At 37.1% G+C, this 17,979-nt stretch overlaps 1 protein-coding gene across 1 annotated transcript in view; it reads right to left on the bottom strand.

Annotated features, from left to right (window-relative positions):
* The window catches only part of Stpg2 (sperm tail PG rich repeat containing 2), a 504,407-nt gene that overhangs the window by 116,571 nt on the left and 369,857 nt on the right, over window positions 1-17,979 (bottom strand). The window lies entirely within an intron of this gene.

Below are 17,979 nucleotides of genomic sequence, written 5' to 3'. Positions count from 1 at the left end.
ATAGTCCTGCTCAGTATAAAATTCTAAATAAAAGATATTTATTTTAGTAAGCCAATCTAGTGTCCCAAAATTGTTTTTCAATATTAATTCAATTACTAGCATAGGAAGGGAAAGTTAAATTTGAATGAGAAAAATGGTCCATTTTTGAAGTACTTATTTAACTCGTGAAGGCAAAATATAATGTCAAGTACTTAGATTCTGCAATATATATTTGCTAGTGAAAATTCTTCAGTAGCAAAGCAGCTACATAAAACTCAATTTCCACTTCTCTTTTTATGCTCTTTGAGAAAATTTTTAAATTTACTTGTCAATAAGAAGGGGAATTTTATTTCAGGATCCTGAGAGAAATCAGTCCACTAGAACATGATGCATTATGATGAACTGCTTCAGATATCTGTGGAGACTGACACGTTCTCTCACCTGACGTGGGAGCTGGAGACCCAGTACAGTTGGCAGTATGGTTCTGAGAAACAGAGCTTACTAATAATAGAACAGGATAGCTAAAAACAACCCTGGGAGATGGGATCCAACATTATAAGATATTTGATCTTGAAAATCCATTATTAGTGTGAGGTTATTTTTTTGCTTACTCAGAAACAAGGCTAAGCCATCAAGCAACTTACACAACATACCGCTGATTGTTAAGTCTACATTTTCCTAAGCATCATCAATGAATACAAATACTGCTGGCACTGATTTAAATTTTATAGCAATAGAGACTTATGGGGTTTGTTTCCTATTTTTCAAAAATAGTATTTTAATAGTTGTTAAGTGTTTAGCTTGTGTCATATATCTACTCATTACTTAATAAGCTTTTAGAACCCACCGATTCTAAAATAGTTAATTTTTCTTAATTGGAAACCTTAAATCTTAATTACATAACAATTATGTAATGTTATGTTAACTACAAAGAAAGATGGTGTATGTTTATAACTCCTGCACTTAGGAAGCTGAGGAAGGAAAAATATGTGTTTAAGGCTAGCCTGGGCCACATAGAGTGATGCTAAGGTAGTCTAGGCTGTAGAGCAAGATCTTAGCACAGAGCAAGCTAGTATAAGATGACATAAACCAAAGGTTAACAAACTGATGGTGTACTGCTTTCCCTCTCAATAATACATCTGATGGCAAATTATACAGTGTCACGTGTTCATAATTGAGTTACTCAGGGAGTAACATTTTAGTGAAATTTAGAATTAGGACACCTACCAAAGAGCAGCAGTCCCAATTCTCATCATACCTTGACACTGTTTATTGGGATGGGTTTTGTTTCAGGTTTTTTGAGACAAGTTCTTATTATGTTGCCAACACTGGATTTCTGTGTGTAGCACAAGCTGTTCAAACACATAGAGATTCTCCTGCTTAACACTCCTGTGTGTGTGTGTGTGAGTGTGTGTGTGTGTGTGTGTGTACATACATATATATAACATAGAAAGTCAAATACTGCAAGTAAGTTTCACAAAGTGTTGGTTGCAAAAGTACAAAAATAAATTTGGAGCCATGGATTTCTAATAATTAAAAAATGGGCATGGAGAAATATTCAGCACAGAAATGAATAGTAAGTTAAAATATGAGTGTCATATAATAACATCAATTACTTCTTGAAAATTGTATATACTGTACATACCCAAGAGTATAGTATGTACATGTTATACATATATGAAGCACACACCATCCGTAATAGCATTTGACTAATGCTATAAAAATTCCACTATTTTTGCTGTAGTAACATATCACTAGTAAATATACAAACACTATGGATTTTTTTGCTAAGCAAGTGGGAAGTCCCTTAGAAGCAAAACAAGATAAAAATAATACTAAGGGTTTTTTACATAAAACTAAATTGTCAGTTTTAAACATACTTATAAGAGGTAATAGTCATAAAAATGAATTAAAAGTCTAAGAATGCTTTAAGCAAATTCAGTGAATTAAGGAGAACATTGACTTTCAATTAACAGCAAGTATTCTAAGGCTATCAGTAGAACAATGTCTGACACAATGACAGGGATACAGGAGCACTAAACACATAAAGCAAATGCATTGGCCACAGAGCTATCTGTCTTCAGAACCCAGGAGCAGTAACAATGGGAGCATTAAACACAGAGAGCACACACATTGGCAACAGAGCTATTTGTGGAATGCAGGAGCAGCAACAGCATCACAAGATGCTAGAGGAGCAATGGGCAGAAGGAGGTTAGGACTGCAGAACTAACAAGGAGGCAGTGGGCAGGGACATGACCAAGATGAGAAGAAATTCTGTAAGACAAATATAATTTGCACAGGCACAAAAGAATTGGAAAGGAATTAGAAAGCTCTGTTTGAAGCAGACGTTTATATTAATCAACAGATAAAAATGCTAATCTTGAAGGAAATCAATCTACCAATATTGACTGACTGTGAAACAAATTAATGATTACCCACATAGTGAGCATCATTATCTATTAGAGCTAGAATCCCACACAAATCCTAGCACTGTCATGTCCCCATATCACCATTTGAAACAATGGAACTCGATGCAACAATACTCAATAAAATTCTTGCAAACTGAATCCAACAACACATAAAACCATCATTCACCACTATCAAGTAGGCTTCATACCAGGTATGCAAGGTTGGTTTAATATATGAAAATCTAATAACATAATCTACTATTCAAACAAAATCAAAGAAAAAAATCACATGATCATCTCTTAGATGATGAAAAATCATTTGGCAAAATACAACACCCCTTCATGTTAAAAGTACTGGAGATATCAGGAATTCAAAGCCCATAACTAAACATAATAAAAGCAATTTACTGCAAACCACTAGCCAATATCAAATTAAATGTAGACATACTTGAAGCAATTCCACTGAAATCAGAGACAAAACAAGGATGCCCACTCTCCCCATATCTATTCATTATAGTACTTGAAGTGTTAGCTAGAACAATAAGACAACAAAAAGAGATCAAGGAGCCGGGCGTGGTGGCGCACGCCTTTGATCCCAGCACTTGGGAGGCAGAGGCAGGTGGATTTCTGAGTTCAAGGCCAGCCTGATCTACAAAGTGAGTGCCAGGACAGCCAGGGCTACACAGAGAAACCCTGTCTCGAAAAACCAAAAAAAAAAAAAAAAGAGAGAGAGAGAGAGAGAGAGAGAGAGAGATCAAGGGATACAAATTGGTAAAGAAGAAATAATGGTATCACTTTTTGCAGATGATATGATAGTATACATAAGCGACCCAAAAAATTCTACCAAAGAACTTCTCCAGCCAATAAACAACTTCAGCAAAGTGGCCAGATATAAAATCAACTCAAATCAGTAGCCTTCCTTTATACAAAGGATAAACAGAGTGAGAAAGAAATTAGGAAAACAACTCCCTTTACAATAGCCACAAATAGTGTAAGATATTTTGGAATAACTCTAACCAAACAAGTGAAAGACCTGTATGATAATAATTTCAAGTCTCTCAGGAAGGAAATCGGAGAAGATCTAAGAAAATGGAGAGATCTCCCAGCTCATGGATTGGCAGAATTAACATAGTAAAAATGGCCATCCTACCAAAGGCAATCTATAGATTCAATGCAATCCCCATCAAAATCCCAACACAATTCTTCAAAGACATGGAAAGAGCAATTCTCAAATTCATCTGGAAAGGCAAAAACCTATAATATCAAAACCAATTCTTAACAATAAAAGAACAGCTGGGGGAATCACCATCCCTGACCTCAAGCTTTACTACAGACAAATAGTGATAAAAACTGCATGGTATTGGTAACAGAGACAGATCCATTGATCAATGGAATAGAATTGAAGACCCAGAAATAAAACTACACACTTACAGTCACTTAATCTTTGACAGTGACACGAAAAATATACAATGGCAAAAGGAGAGTATCCTCAATAAATGATGCTGGTCTAACTGGCTAACCATATGTAGAAGAATGAAAATAGTCCCATATTTGTCACCTTGTACAAAGCTCAAGTCCAAGTGGATCAAGGGCCTCAACATAAAACCAGATACATTAGATCTAATAGAAGAGAAAGTGGGAAAGAGCCTTAAACGGAGAAATTTCCTAAACAGAACTCCAATGACTCAGGCTCCAAGATCAAGAATTGATAAATGGGACAAGGACATAGTTAGACAAATATACAGATTGGGGAAAAAGTCATCAGTAACCCCACATCTGGTAGAGGGCTAATATCCAAAATTTATAAAGAACTCAAGAAAGAAGTTAATCACACACACACACACACACACACACACACACACACACACACACACAAACAAAAACAAACAAACAAAAAAACAAGCCAATGGGGGAAAAATGGGGTATAGAACTAAAACGAGAATTCAAAATTAAGGAATCCCAAATGTCTGAGAAGCATCTAAAGAAATGTTCAAAGTCCTTAGTGATCAGAGAAATGCAAATCAAAATGACCCTGTGATTCTACCTTACACAATCAGAATGGCTAAGATCAAAACTTCAGGTGACAACACATGTTGGAGAGAACGTGGAGAAAGAAGAACACTCCTCCATTGCTGGTAGGATTGCAAACTGTACAACCACTCTGGAAATCAATCTGAAGGTTCCTCAGAAAATTGGAAATAGATCTACCTGAAGACCCAGGTATACCACTCTTGGGAATATAACCAAAAGATGCCCTGCCATGCCACAGGGGCACATATTCTACTATGTTCATAGTAGCCTTATTTGTGATAGCCAGAAGCTGGAAACAACCTTGATGTCCCAGGACAGAAGAATGGATACAGAAAATGTGGTTGATTTACACAATGGAATACTACTCAGCTGTTAAGAACAAGGACATCCCGACTTTTGCAGGCAAATGGATGGAACTAGAAAATATCATCCTAAGTGAGGTAACTCAGATGCAAAATGAATTGCATGGTATGTACTCACTAATAAGTGGATATTAGCCAAACAAAGAAAAAAAGTGCAGAATACCCAAGATAAAACCCATGGAACTCCAAAAGTTAAGCAAGCTGAAGTGCCTAAGTGAGTATGCGTCAGTTCCACTTGAGAGAGAAGAAAGCAATTACAAGTGGGGAGAAAGGGAAGGACCTGGGAGAAAAAAATAGACTGAGCGCGGGATTAGAGGCAAGAGGGGAACCTGATCTGATATTGGGTCAGGGAAAAGGACTGAAGTCCTGAGGGCCAGCAGAAAGAATGGAAACAGGCAACCCTGGGAGATAGGAGGTTGGGGGGACCCTCCAAAATGCACCAGAGACGTGGGAGGTGAGAGACTCTCAGGACTCAAAGGGAGGAACCTCAGATGAAATGCTCAACAGCAGGGAGAGGGAACTTGTAGAACCTACCTCTAGCAAGAAGACAGGATATGAAGTGAGGGATGGGGTTGCCATCCCACAGTCACAAATCTGACCCATAAATGCTCCTGTCTGAAAGAATTACAGGGATGGAAATGGAGAGGAGCCTGAGAAAAAGAAGGTCCAACAACAGGCCCAACGTGGAATCCAGCTCAAGTGGGGGCTCCCAAGGCCTGACACTATTACTGAGGCTATGGAGCACTAACAAAAAGGGACCTAGCATGACTGCCCTCTGAAAGACCCAAAAAGCAGTTGAAAGAGTCAGATGTAGATATTTGCACCCAACCAATGGACAGAAGCAGCTGACCCCTGTTGTTCAGTTAGGGAAGGCTGAAAGAAGCTGGGAAGAAAGGTGATCCTATAGAAGGACCAGCAGTCTCAATTAATCTGAGCACCTAAGATCTCTCAAACACTGGACTACCAAACAGACAGCATACACCAGCTGATATGAGGCCCCCAACACAATACAGTAGATGTCTGGGTCTGTGTTCATTCAGAGATGATGCACCTAATCCTGAAGAGACTGGATGCCCCAGGAAATTTAGAAGTCAGGTGGGGTGGGGGCATCCACGTGAAGACAGGGGTTGGGGGAGGGGATATGGAATGTGGAACAGTTGGAGTGTGGATTGGGAAGGGAATAAATTATGGAGTGTAAACTTTTTTTTTAATTAAAGTAAAAAACAAAAGACTAGTTCAACACACACAAAATGATGACACAATGATCTTCCTGAACTACACATTAAAGCTTAGATTCACTAAAACACAAAAATCTAAGAACTCTACTTAATGGCCTTACTACTTTATTACAATTACTAACCCCCTTCCAAATGTAGTTTAAGTTGCTGTATACAAAGTCTGCTTCAGGGAGTGTTGGGTAGTATGCAGATGGATCAGTAATACTAAAGTCCACTCAAAAAAAGACATATGGAAGCCTACTAATGTAGAAGCTTCCACATAGATAGATAGATAGATAGATAGATAGATAGATAGATAGATAGATAGATAGATAGATAGAGATATACTTACATATGTGAGTTAAAATTGAGTTACCCTATTATAAGTAGACAATGTCACTAATAGATACTAGGAGCAAACTAATCAAAAGCCCAGTGTAGGAATGATATAAAACAAGTTTGCATCGACTCATCTAAACAATTCAAGCTCTGTATTGCTCTTGGTTTTCCTCCAGAACTTAAAAGTAAGGTCCTAAAGCTGAAGGTGCTACCTGCTCCAGCAAAAGAGCGTGCCAGTGACAAGGCTGGTAAGCTTCTAGAAGTTTTATACCACTTGTTAACTATCATAGTGCTGGAAGATGCTATGCTAGAAGAGAAGAAGCATAATCATCAATCATATTCAGCCAGGAATCCTGCAGAGAACAATAATGACTGGTCTAGCAAAACATACTGGCTGGTGCAATAGGTGCACACACATTATGAGAGCAACCAAAGACTTTCTGATTAGACTTAAGTCCCACACAGAAAGAAACCTATGCCTGGTACCTTTATTGGACTAAGAACCAAGAATTGTATAGGTTGTACAGCATAGGACAGAATATGTTACTATTTTTCTGCTAAATACGCACAGAATTAAATCTATTTCTAATGACTTAGTACACCCATAGATAAATGTATTTCATAATCCTCACCTTCAAATGTCACCCTTCAGATGTGTCACCTTCCAGTTGTTGTACATGGTGATCAACACCATGATTCAAACCAGGGCAAGTACAGAAAATATAAGACTGCATAATACTTACACCTAGACGGAACATAGTGACTAAACCTTCCCTCCCAAGAGGGAAGTATCATGCAGAACAGGGGACTGGAAGACAGTAAAAGCAAAAAGTTGTAGATAAACACAAGGAAATACTACCTTGTGAACACAAGAGGGCTGCTGCACACTTGAATTTACAGTACTTGAGATGGTATCCAGAAAACCTATGGCAAGACCAAGCCAGACCAAATACCACATGCAGAGGGAAGCTAGGCAAACCATCTCACCCCTAGCTATGAGGCCTTTGGCACATATTAACTATGTTAAGGAAGAGTTGATATTCTCTAGTAGTGTAGCCCCTGGTAAGTCAATCATATCCCAATGAAAGACCACACATTTACCAGTATTTTAGCATCACAAAATGGTCTTGGAAAGTCTTTAAAAGAAATAAAAAGTCACAAGGTTGGTTGTTTAGGGAAAAGCGTGAATTTGTGAAGAGTTATGGGAAGGAGGGAATTATCAAAATTCTCCAATAATTAATAATTTAAAAATTAAGAAAAACTAATTTCAAAATGTCTGCATCAACAGGATACATGAAACAATTTTAACTTATAACAGTCTATTTTATAAAACATTTTACCTATGATATAAGGAAAAAGTCAATCCAATTTTTAAACATTAATTACTATAAAATATTTATGTCTCTGTTGGTCTAATGTTTTATTCGATTGCTCTCAATAATATAAAATAATTTAGTTAACATTTTATTATTTAAGTATACATTTAAACTACAATTACATTTACACATATTTTAGAATATTAACTTGAAATCCATATTAGAAAGAAATAAGATGCTTCAAAAACAGATACTAGCTTCCTCCAATAAATTAGTGGACTGACAACAGAAATATCAAATTAAGTATATGACAAAAGAGATTTAAGAGAATGTTTAGCTGAAGAAACTATTCAAAATCAGAATGGCTTGCCTCTTCTGTGGTGAGTTCTAAAACTCAAACACACACATGCAGAGGAAAATAAGATTGAAAATAACGCGACCTGTGTAAGTCTGACAGACTGAATGGTGTGAATGAAAGAATAAGTGACACACTTTTGAGACTGACCATATATTAATAATAATTACAGTGAACAATAAAAATATAGGAGTTCATAATTGAATAAAAGAGCAATATCATTGAGATTGCAGCCATGATTAATTTTAAATATATAAAATATCTCAAAAGGGTAGCAGCACATGTATAAACATGCACTCATAAAGATATCACTCCTAAAATCTAAAATATTTTTAAGGTTGATTTTCTATTTCAGTAGAGAATATAGGTCTTGCTAATCCTGATCATCAAAACCAGAAGCAATGCCTACAGAGACAGCATTTTTGGATGGAGATCTCCTTGAGGAGCTAACAATAATATTGCTAAGTATCACATTCAAAATAAGAAAGAGGTTTTTGAAGGAACATAAGCTGCTGACATTTTATCATCATTGTGAGGACATATTCCTGAGCTACTGGGGGACATTTAGCAAGTGACCTGGGTAATGCTCACAAACTACAGCAATTTAAATATTAAAATGGAATTTTTTGGCAAATAATTAAATATACTCAGACATGTAGAAAATTCAAAATATACCCTTAAATCATTTACATCTCCTAAAGACAAAACTTGCAAAAACATTTGTTTTTACAGGCTCTTCAGCTTAGGTGAACTGTAAAAAATGTTCTATTAATTTGTATTTGAAAAATAATTTTAAATTTCTAAAGTGCCTTATCCTTAGTGAGGAGTGTTGAAGCATCCTGAAGCATCTGTACACCACATGCTCTCACAGACACCACACTAAGGGAGACAAGGCAGAGAATGTTCCCTGGTCCAGCAGGAATCTTTTTGTTAGATTGTACTAGGTTGGGTGAGTTGCCAGAATAAGATAAATGGAGTTGGGCTGTGCCATTAACCTGTGACATTTCTGACAGTGTTGGGCTGTGTGCAGTGAGAAAGTTGACTTTTTTCCTTGCTATCTTTCAACTTATAATAGAAATAAGAAAAGATAGGAGAAATGTTCTCATGAGAGACAGTAACAAATCAGGATGCCTGCCTTGAATAATAGATGTTTTCCTACAATAGGAAGAAATAGATTCTCTATTAGGAAGCCTTAATAAGGAATATTATATAAATCAATCTATCTAAAAGAGATCAACATGAAAATATTTGTATGTTCACATGGATAATGAGGAACAACAAAAACCTCTTCACTGAAATTATGACTTGTTCTTTAATCTATAAGTAAAATTAATTAACCCCACTTTTTATGAAAATAAAATTATGCCATTCTTAAAATAAATAAGCTTTTTAAATAAACAGCAATAATAGCACTTATTTTTTATATTTTTAAATTTATCAAATGTCACCAAAACTTTATCATACATTTGTATTGTTTAGTTTTCTACTGGCATCAAGAAAGCAGAATAATCAGGTAAAAGCTACAATTTCAAAAAATAGAGAAGCACAACATTTTCATGAAAATGATAACTACTCAATAGGACCATGAGCTCTTGCTGAAGATATTCCCTGTTTATTTGGGAGAGAAATGCAATTGCTGATGTTATTCCTTGCTCTCCATGTATCAATAATATGACCTCTTCATGATCCCAAATCCTTTCTCATAAATATAACATAAATGTGCACAAAATTCATCCTTTTAGGACTATACTATAACACATTTATTGAGCCGTAACAACCAGGGTCTGTGATGAAACTGTGATCAATATGCATGAGCAAAATTGATGGATAAGTCAGTATGCTGCAGGGTAAGTAAATGAAGATGCAATGGGATGAAGACCTTGAGGGCCACGTGGCCATATGTAGGAAAAGGATGTTAACATAGCACCAGCCCCTATATCACAGTGACGAACACTGGAAACTTGGAGAGCACCGTTGATATTCTATAACTGAAAATGTTATGAGTCATCAGGACAGGGGCTATGGGATGTCTCAGTTGGAGGAATGCTGCTGTGTAAGAAAGAGGATATGAGTTCAGACCTCCAGTATCCACAAAAAAAGACAGACACAACAGCATATGCCTATAACCAGCACTGGAGAATGGAGAGGTGCAGCTAGGCTTGCTGGCCGGCCAGCCTCGCCTAAACAGCAAGCCAGTGAAAGACCCTGTCTCAAAAAATAAATATGCCAGCAAAATTTTGCTGAAAGGACCCTGATATAGCTGTCTTCTGTGAGGCTATACCAGTGCCTGGCAAATACAGAAATGGATGCTCACAATCATCTATTGGATGGAACACAGGGCCCCCAATGGAGGAGCTAGAGAAAGTACCCAAGGAGCTGAAGGGGTCTGCAACCCTATAGGTGGAAAAACAATATGAACTAATCAGTATTCCCAGAGCTCGTGTCTCTAGCTGCATATGTAGCAGAAGAAGGCCTAGTCGGCCATCATTGGGAAGAGAGGCCCCTTGATCTTACAAACTTTATATGCCCCAGTACAGGGGAACACCAGGGCCAAGAAGTGGGAGTGAGTGGGTAGGGGAGCAGGGTGGGGGGGAGGGTATAGGGAACTTTTGGGATAGCATTTGAAATGTAAATGAAGAAAATATCTAATAAAAAAATAAAAAATAAATAAAATGGATGGCTCCCAACAAACAACCGAACAACCAGGAGATTGATCTCTGGCCTTCACAAGCATGGGGACAATTTCATTCACTCACATACAAGTACACACACACACACACACACACACACACACACTATACATAGGCTGATCCACGAAAACAGACATAATCATTTACTCACATATTTTTTCATCCCAGTTTGTTAAATATGTACTCTAACCAAGTACTGACTCAGTCATATTTAAGAAATCCATAGATATTAATGGGAGGACATGTAGATATGCAGACAAATAAGTAGAAAGGATTATTTTCCTCAGCATTAGAAAATATAAACTTTATATACATATGTCAATTATTTTAGTTTCTCTATTTATAAATTCTTATAATAATACAGTAATTAAATCAATATAAAGCAAAAAAAAAGAAACACCACTGGATATGTAAGACACTGATATATATATATATACACATACATACATACATACATATACATACATACACATACATACATATATATATTAGTATAGAATAGAGTTTATTCAGGGCGTGGGGAGTGGAGTTGAGAGAAAGGATGAGAGAGAGAGAGAGAGAGAGAGAGAGAGACAGAGAGAGAGAGAGAAGGTAGAGGAGCAGTCATGTGCACATGGAGAGAGGTGGGAGGGTTATGGGTAATGAGGGGGAGAGGGAAGAACAAGGAGGGCAAGGGGTAACAGGAGAGATGGGGAGCAGAAACAAGAGGAGAGGGTAAGAGGGCAAGAGAGAGTGATACTGATATTTTTAAGTTTTGAATTTTTTTTACATATTCTACTAAGGTTTCTTTTTGCTGATTTAATTCCAAATATATCCCAAAGGAAAAAATATGTTTCAAACACAATCTCTTTAAAGATAATCTAAACTTATAGTTTCATTTTGATATGGCAAATGTAGTGGAAGATTTAGAAACTCAAGTGGAAATAAACATTTATATAAAATTCTCTTGTTTATAAATGAAACATATAAAAGTTTAAAAATAAAACTGATTCACTCTAAGAACTTTAAAAGCCTCAAAGCATCATTGTTAAACACTTTGACAGTTGCTGAAATCATTGAATCAAACATATGTCAAATATTTAAAAGAAAGTAGAATATAACAATCATATGTTATATTTAAAAGAATAAAAGCATATAGAACCATATACTATTTAACAGTACAAAATATAAAGATTATTACAATATTTTAAGGGTTTCTTAATAATAACAAATTTAGGAATACACATAGTTCATTGATTTTTTACATATATATGTATCAACACATATATTTATATACCAATATATTAATATACACAATGATACATTTCCAAGTATATAGTTAGATTTTAAAAATTATACACTAATAATAATAGTAAAATTATAATAAAATGAAACTCTTGGCTACTTGGCACTAACTTTATGTCAGGATGTCTTTGTTTACATATATGAAGACCAGGATGTCTTTGTTTACATATATGAAGACCAGGATGTCTTTGTTTACATATATGAAGACATTCAAGTTTTGTAATGGCCACAGGATAAGTTCAGTTTGCAACCCTGTTAATTATGTAACACAAGACATGTAAACATCTGGTGAGTGAGGTCATGAATCTTAGAGGACAGCCTGCTAAGGCCACTTTTCTAAACCTGTATAATTTATAACTGCATTTAAAATACTCATTTTTATACACACAGATGGGTGCAAGTCTCACTCATCACCAAAGAAGATATTTTTTTAAAGTTTCTATTGGATATTTTATTTATTTACATTTCCTTTTTTGATTTTTTAGATATTTTCTTTATATACATTTCAAATGCTATTCCGAAAGTTCCCTATACTATCCCCCCGCCCTGCTCCCCTACCCACCCACTCCCAATTCTTGGCCCTGGTGTTCCCCTGTACTGGGGCATATAAAGTTTGCAATACCAAGGGGCCTCTCTTCCCAATGATGGCCGACTAGGCCATCTTCTGCTACATATGCAGCTAGAGATATGAGCTGTGGGGGTACTGGTTAGTTCATATTGTTCCACCTATAGGGTTGCAGATCCCTTCAGCTCCTTGGGTGCTTTCTCTAGCTTCTCCATTGGGGTCCCTGTGTTCCATCTTATAAATGACCATGAGCATCCACTTCTGTATTTGCCAGGCACTGGCATAGCCTCATATGAGACAGCTATAACAGGGTCTCTTCAGCAAAATCTTTCTGGCATTGTGCAATTGTTTCTGGGTTTGGTGGCTGATTATGGGATGGATCCCAGGGTAGGGTAGTCTCTGGATAGTCCATCCTTTCGTCTTAGCTCCAAACTTTGTCTCTGTAACTCCTTTCATGGGTATTTTGTTTCCTATACGAAGGAGGAATGGAGTATCCACACATTGGTCTTCCTTCTTCTTGATTTTCTTGTGTTTTGCAAATTGTATCTTGGGTGTTCTATGTTTCTGAGCTAATATCCACTTATCAGTGGGTGCATATCTAATGACTTCTTTTGTGATTGGGTTACCTCACTAAGGATGATATCCTCCAGATAACATCCATTTGTCCAAGAATTTCATAAATCCATTGTTTTTAATAGCTGAGTAGTACTCCATTGTGTAAATGTACCACATTTTTGGTGTCCATTCCTCTGTTGAGGGACATCTCGGTTCTATCCAGCTTCTGGCTATTATAAATAAGGCTGCTATGAACATAGTAGAGCATGTGCTCTTATTACCAGTTGGGACATCTTCTGGATATATGCCCAGGAGAGGTATTGCTGGATCTTCTGGTAGTACTATGTCCAATTTTCTGAGGAACCGCCAGACTGACTTCCAGATTGGTTGTACAAGCTTGCAATCCCACCAGCAGTGGAGGAGTGTTCCTCTTTCTTCACATCCTCGCCAGTATCTGCTGTCACCTGAATTTTTGATCTTAGCCATTCTGACTGGTGTGAGATGGAATCTCAGGATTCTTTTGATTTTCATTTCCCTGATGATTAAGGATGTTAAACATTTTTCAGGTGCTTCTCAGCCATTCGATATTCCTCAGTTGAGAATTCTTTGTTTAGTTCTGTGTCCCATTTTTTAATAAGGTTATTTGAATTTCTGGAGTCCAGCTTCTTGAGCTCAAAGAAGCTATTTTTACAGCAGACTAAGACAGCTACTGAAAGCTACCACCTGTCAAGACACAGAATTGACTGTAAGGTGCTCAGCCCCATAACGCAGCTGCTACACCTGAGACTCAGAACATCACAGAAGAAGGGGCAGAAAGATTGCAAGAGCCAGAAGACTGTGGAGTCAGCCATGACACCGTGCTTCTACATATCACAGGGAGGTTTCACCCATGAAACCCCAGCAATACCAACAACTAATGAAATGCCAATGTGGATGGAGGAAATCTCACAGAGCCCCACCATTAGAGCAAGAGTTACCTAAGGTTAACAACTGCAGAGGGAGGGAGTTTTCGTCTTTCTCAGGAACGGGTTGCTTAATTGGTTATTATATCTAAATTGCCTAGATTCTACTAAGTTAAAACTAATTATTATAAAAAAAAGTTTCAATCGTTCTATTACCTTTATCCCAGTGAAAAGGTTATTCCCATTATACTGAAAGTATTTCCTGTTATACATAGATCCCAAACAAGCCCTGGCACAGGTCACTTTCTGAGCCCAGGGATCATCTTTTGGGTCTCTGCTGCTTCTGTCTCTGCTTGGTCCTTTCAAGTGAATGAGAGGAGGAGGGTAAAGCTCACTGGTAGAGCTCATATGTAGCATACTGAGGCCCAAATTCGATACCTAGGACTAAAATAAATGTGTCGGTAAAGACAGAGAGCCAAATGGTCTAATCTTTCTTGATGATGAAAGTACCTTCCAGTCTCCTACAATAAGTCAGCTACCACTGACTCTATTGTTCTCCATATAGAGTCTTGCTTCCCTTACACAAATTAAACTGTGAGGATTTGAAGTTTTTGAGATCAATTTACTGTATGAAAGCTAATTCATGAACAAGTAGTATTTCTTTTAAACTTCCAAGGAACAAATTGTGTTTGTACATACTTCAAGGTTATACATAGAACAAGTCAGATTTATTATGAAAAAAAAAATCTAGCACTCTCCCATCTTTTGCCTCTCAGTGAATTGGTTATATTATCTTTTAAAGTAACATTTTTATCTATTCTTTGAGAATTTCACACATCATCTTTTTGATTATATACATACCCCACCTCCCTCACTATCCTTAAAAACAAGATATAAAACAAACAAACAAAACAAAACACCCATAGGACTACAGTTTTGTTGCCAACTACCCCTGGGTAAGGGTGGGGCTCTGAAGCGTGGTCCATATAGCAGGTGCCAATCCATTGAAGAAAATGGACTTCCCTTTGCATGGCGGCAAGCCAGTCTTGGCAGCTTCTTGGGTAGCCACAGTCCCATCAGATGCTTGTTTGAGAATTGGAAGAGAACACTTAAGGTTTGTTCTCCACCTTAGTATAACTGCTCCATTTCATGAAGGAAATCAATAATACATTACTTTTAAACATTGTATTTTACATGAATCTTAAATAATACATTAACTACAACTAAAACTGCACCCATAATAAAAACCAGAAACATAAAAGCCTATAAAGACTATGCATGTGCCCATACTTTGAACTCCTATTAACATTACTAATAATATTAGAAGCACTATGTTCTTACAAAAGATTGTTATTATGCTAACCAATATGAACAATTATACTTCAAAATTAATTTACATTTATTCTTTCATTTAAAATAGTAATGTGTACTAAACAAATAGAACTATAAGTAATATAAATTACAATAAAATTACTCAAGCTCTAATAATTACTGTGATTTGTTAATTTTTGGAAAATTTAGTACAATCTTTTGTAACTATTTTTAACTACATTATGTCTCTGACTGGATCATGACTTGATATAGAGAATCTTTTCTCCTAGTTTGAAAATTGATAACATCATTAGAACAGTCAGTGGGTCTCAATAAGGAGAGAATTCTCTCCGGATTAATATTGTTACTGTTAACTTCTTTCAGTTTTCACTAAATTAGAAGCAATGGCCTTTAATTCTTTTCTAGCTCAAGTTTGAGGTATAATTGCATATTTAGTACTCTATTATCAGTTAAAGCATAATAAGCAATCTGAATCTCTTATTTATGAAAGTAAGCTAACTCTTCTGGTCATCTGAAAAGATGAAAGAGGTTGAGAACTGAATTTCTTTGTGCTGTTCATCTTTTAAATTAGCTCTCAGTAGACCTTGCCGATTGAATGGGGAAAACTCAGGCATCCTACTATGACCTTTTGCCCTTACTTACTGACTAGCTGATTGATTGATACAAGGTGTTACCATTTAGCCCAGGTTGCCCATGAACTTGTAATGCCTTTCCCTCAGCTTCCCGAGAAAGCAGAATTATAAGCAGATACCACTCCCCTGGGCTCTCACTTATTTTAAACATCAATATTACTAATGACTATGATTAGCTCTCGTGCAGTAAATTAGCTGGAGGTGACATTTAACCAAGTGGGTTGAAAACAAGCATTTGCAATTCTAACACCTCTGGGCAACAGACTGTCCTCATGGGCTCCTTTAATCTTCTGCTTCTTCCTCCTGCCACTGTGCTACAAAGGTAAACCAGCCCAAGATCTTTGTCTGAGGTTACCCCAGACTTCCTTGTATCAGTTTGCTCCCTTGCTCTCTAATCCACCTACTTAGGGGGAGTTGATTTCCACAGAGGCTACAATCTACTCCAGAACTGTTTGATGGAAACTGGATGATGAGGGCTGGGAAAGCCAACGGAGTGTGGTCACAAGTTCAAGGCAGCAGCAGGACACTAATTTGATTTGTTCCTCCAAAATGGAACAGAATACTTCCTTGTATAGTCGGATGAGGCAATAAGGTGTCTGGCAGTCTGGCAGGGGCAAATACAGTTCAAAACAGTCCCTGAATCGCAAGGGCCTAGAACAGGGAACACTGAAGTAAACAGGAGGCATAAGAACATTCTAGTAGAGGGATAGCCCACATTCCTTCCTGACGGTTGATCAGAAGTTAGCCAGCAAGTAGTGAATAAATACAACATGCAAGTCTTAGAGAAGAAACAGGGGCCTAAAGGATGCAACAGTAAGTGGAGATAGATAGATAGATAGATAGATAGATAGATAGATAGATAGATAGATAGATACCATTACAGGGACAGAGTCAATTGTACTTATATATTTAGGAATACAAACACACACATAACAAAGGAAATAAGGGATAAGGCCATGAATTTGAGACAGGAAAGGAGGTGCAGGGGAGGAAAGGGAAGAGGGGATGATATAATTATAGCATAACTTCAAAAATAAAATATTACGAAAGAAAAGTCAGTATTAAAACTTTAGATTCTGGGTGGGTGCGAAAGTGATCTCGTGGGAGGGCTGAGATAGTAAGGGTAATATTTTGAGGTGAACTTAAAGCAAAAGTTACTTATTAAAAGCCACAACACACTTCAAAAACATTTTAAAGCCACTTCATTATATAGCTACAGATCCTTGTTTCCTAGAAATCAGCAAAGACTTTCCACTGCACAGTGACACCTAGGCTTGAAGTGGGCTTCTGCTAGAATACACAAACCTGGAAGAACTGCAGTGCCAAGATCCACAAGGCACTTAAGCACAGCTAGGCACAGAGAAGTCCTTCAGTAGCTGAGTGAGTGATGGAGAGACAAATGTGCCAATGCTAAGAAATCTCTCCTGCCTTGCCCTCCTTGAAAGCATACAGCACTTACCCTCAGCATTTGTGGACGCTCAAACAGAACTGGTGTTTAGGGGCTTTCATTAACAATGAAATGGGAGTCTGGTGCGATGAGTCTACACTTTGATTCAAATACATCATAGCTCCAGTGCTACCATTGTTCCTGCGATATATAGTGATCATGAACACACCATTATGGCTCTTGGAAGCCATAATGAGACAGAGGACATTTCTCCTTATGAAATGTCATGATATCTATTACCCAACATTCTAGAGACTGAGGAGATTGATAGATGTATATGAGCTGGCACCTGGAGCTAAGCAAGCAGCTCTTGTTGGCTTGTGCTGTTGGCAATGTTACCAATAGGATGCATTTATTGTAGCAGCATGGCCTTTTAACAAAATGTCAAGCTTTAATATCCAAGTTAATTTTGAGTAACTTTTCTTTACTTAGCTAAGTGCTAAATTCCATTCCAGTTTATATATCCAGGGTCAGGATGCTGCCCTCTCTGACTAAGGCCAGTTTGGCAAGTGGTAATTCAAGTATGATACTTGACTCTTATCACTAAATGCATTTGCTCCTTCTA

This window comes from Mus musculus, chromosome 3 (genome assembly GCF_000001635.26).
Source record: "Mus musculus strain C57BL/6J chromosome 3, GRCm38.p6 C57BL/6J".
Classification (NCBI taxonomy): Eukaryota; Metazoa; Chordata; class Mammalia; order Rodentia; family Muridae; genus Mus; species Mus musculus.
This window is presented reverse-complemented; position numbering and strand designations above follow the sequence as displayed.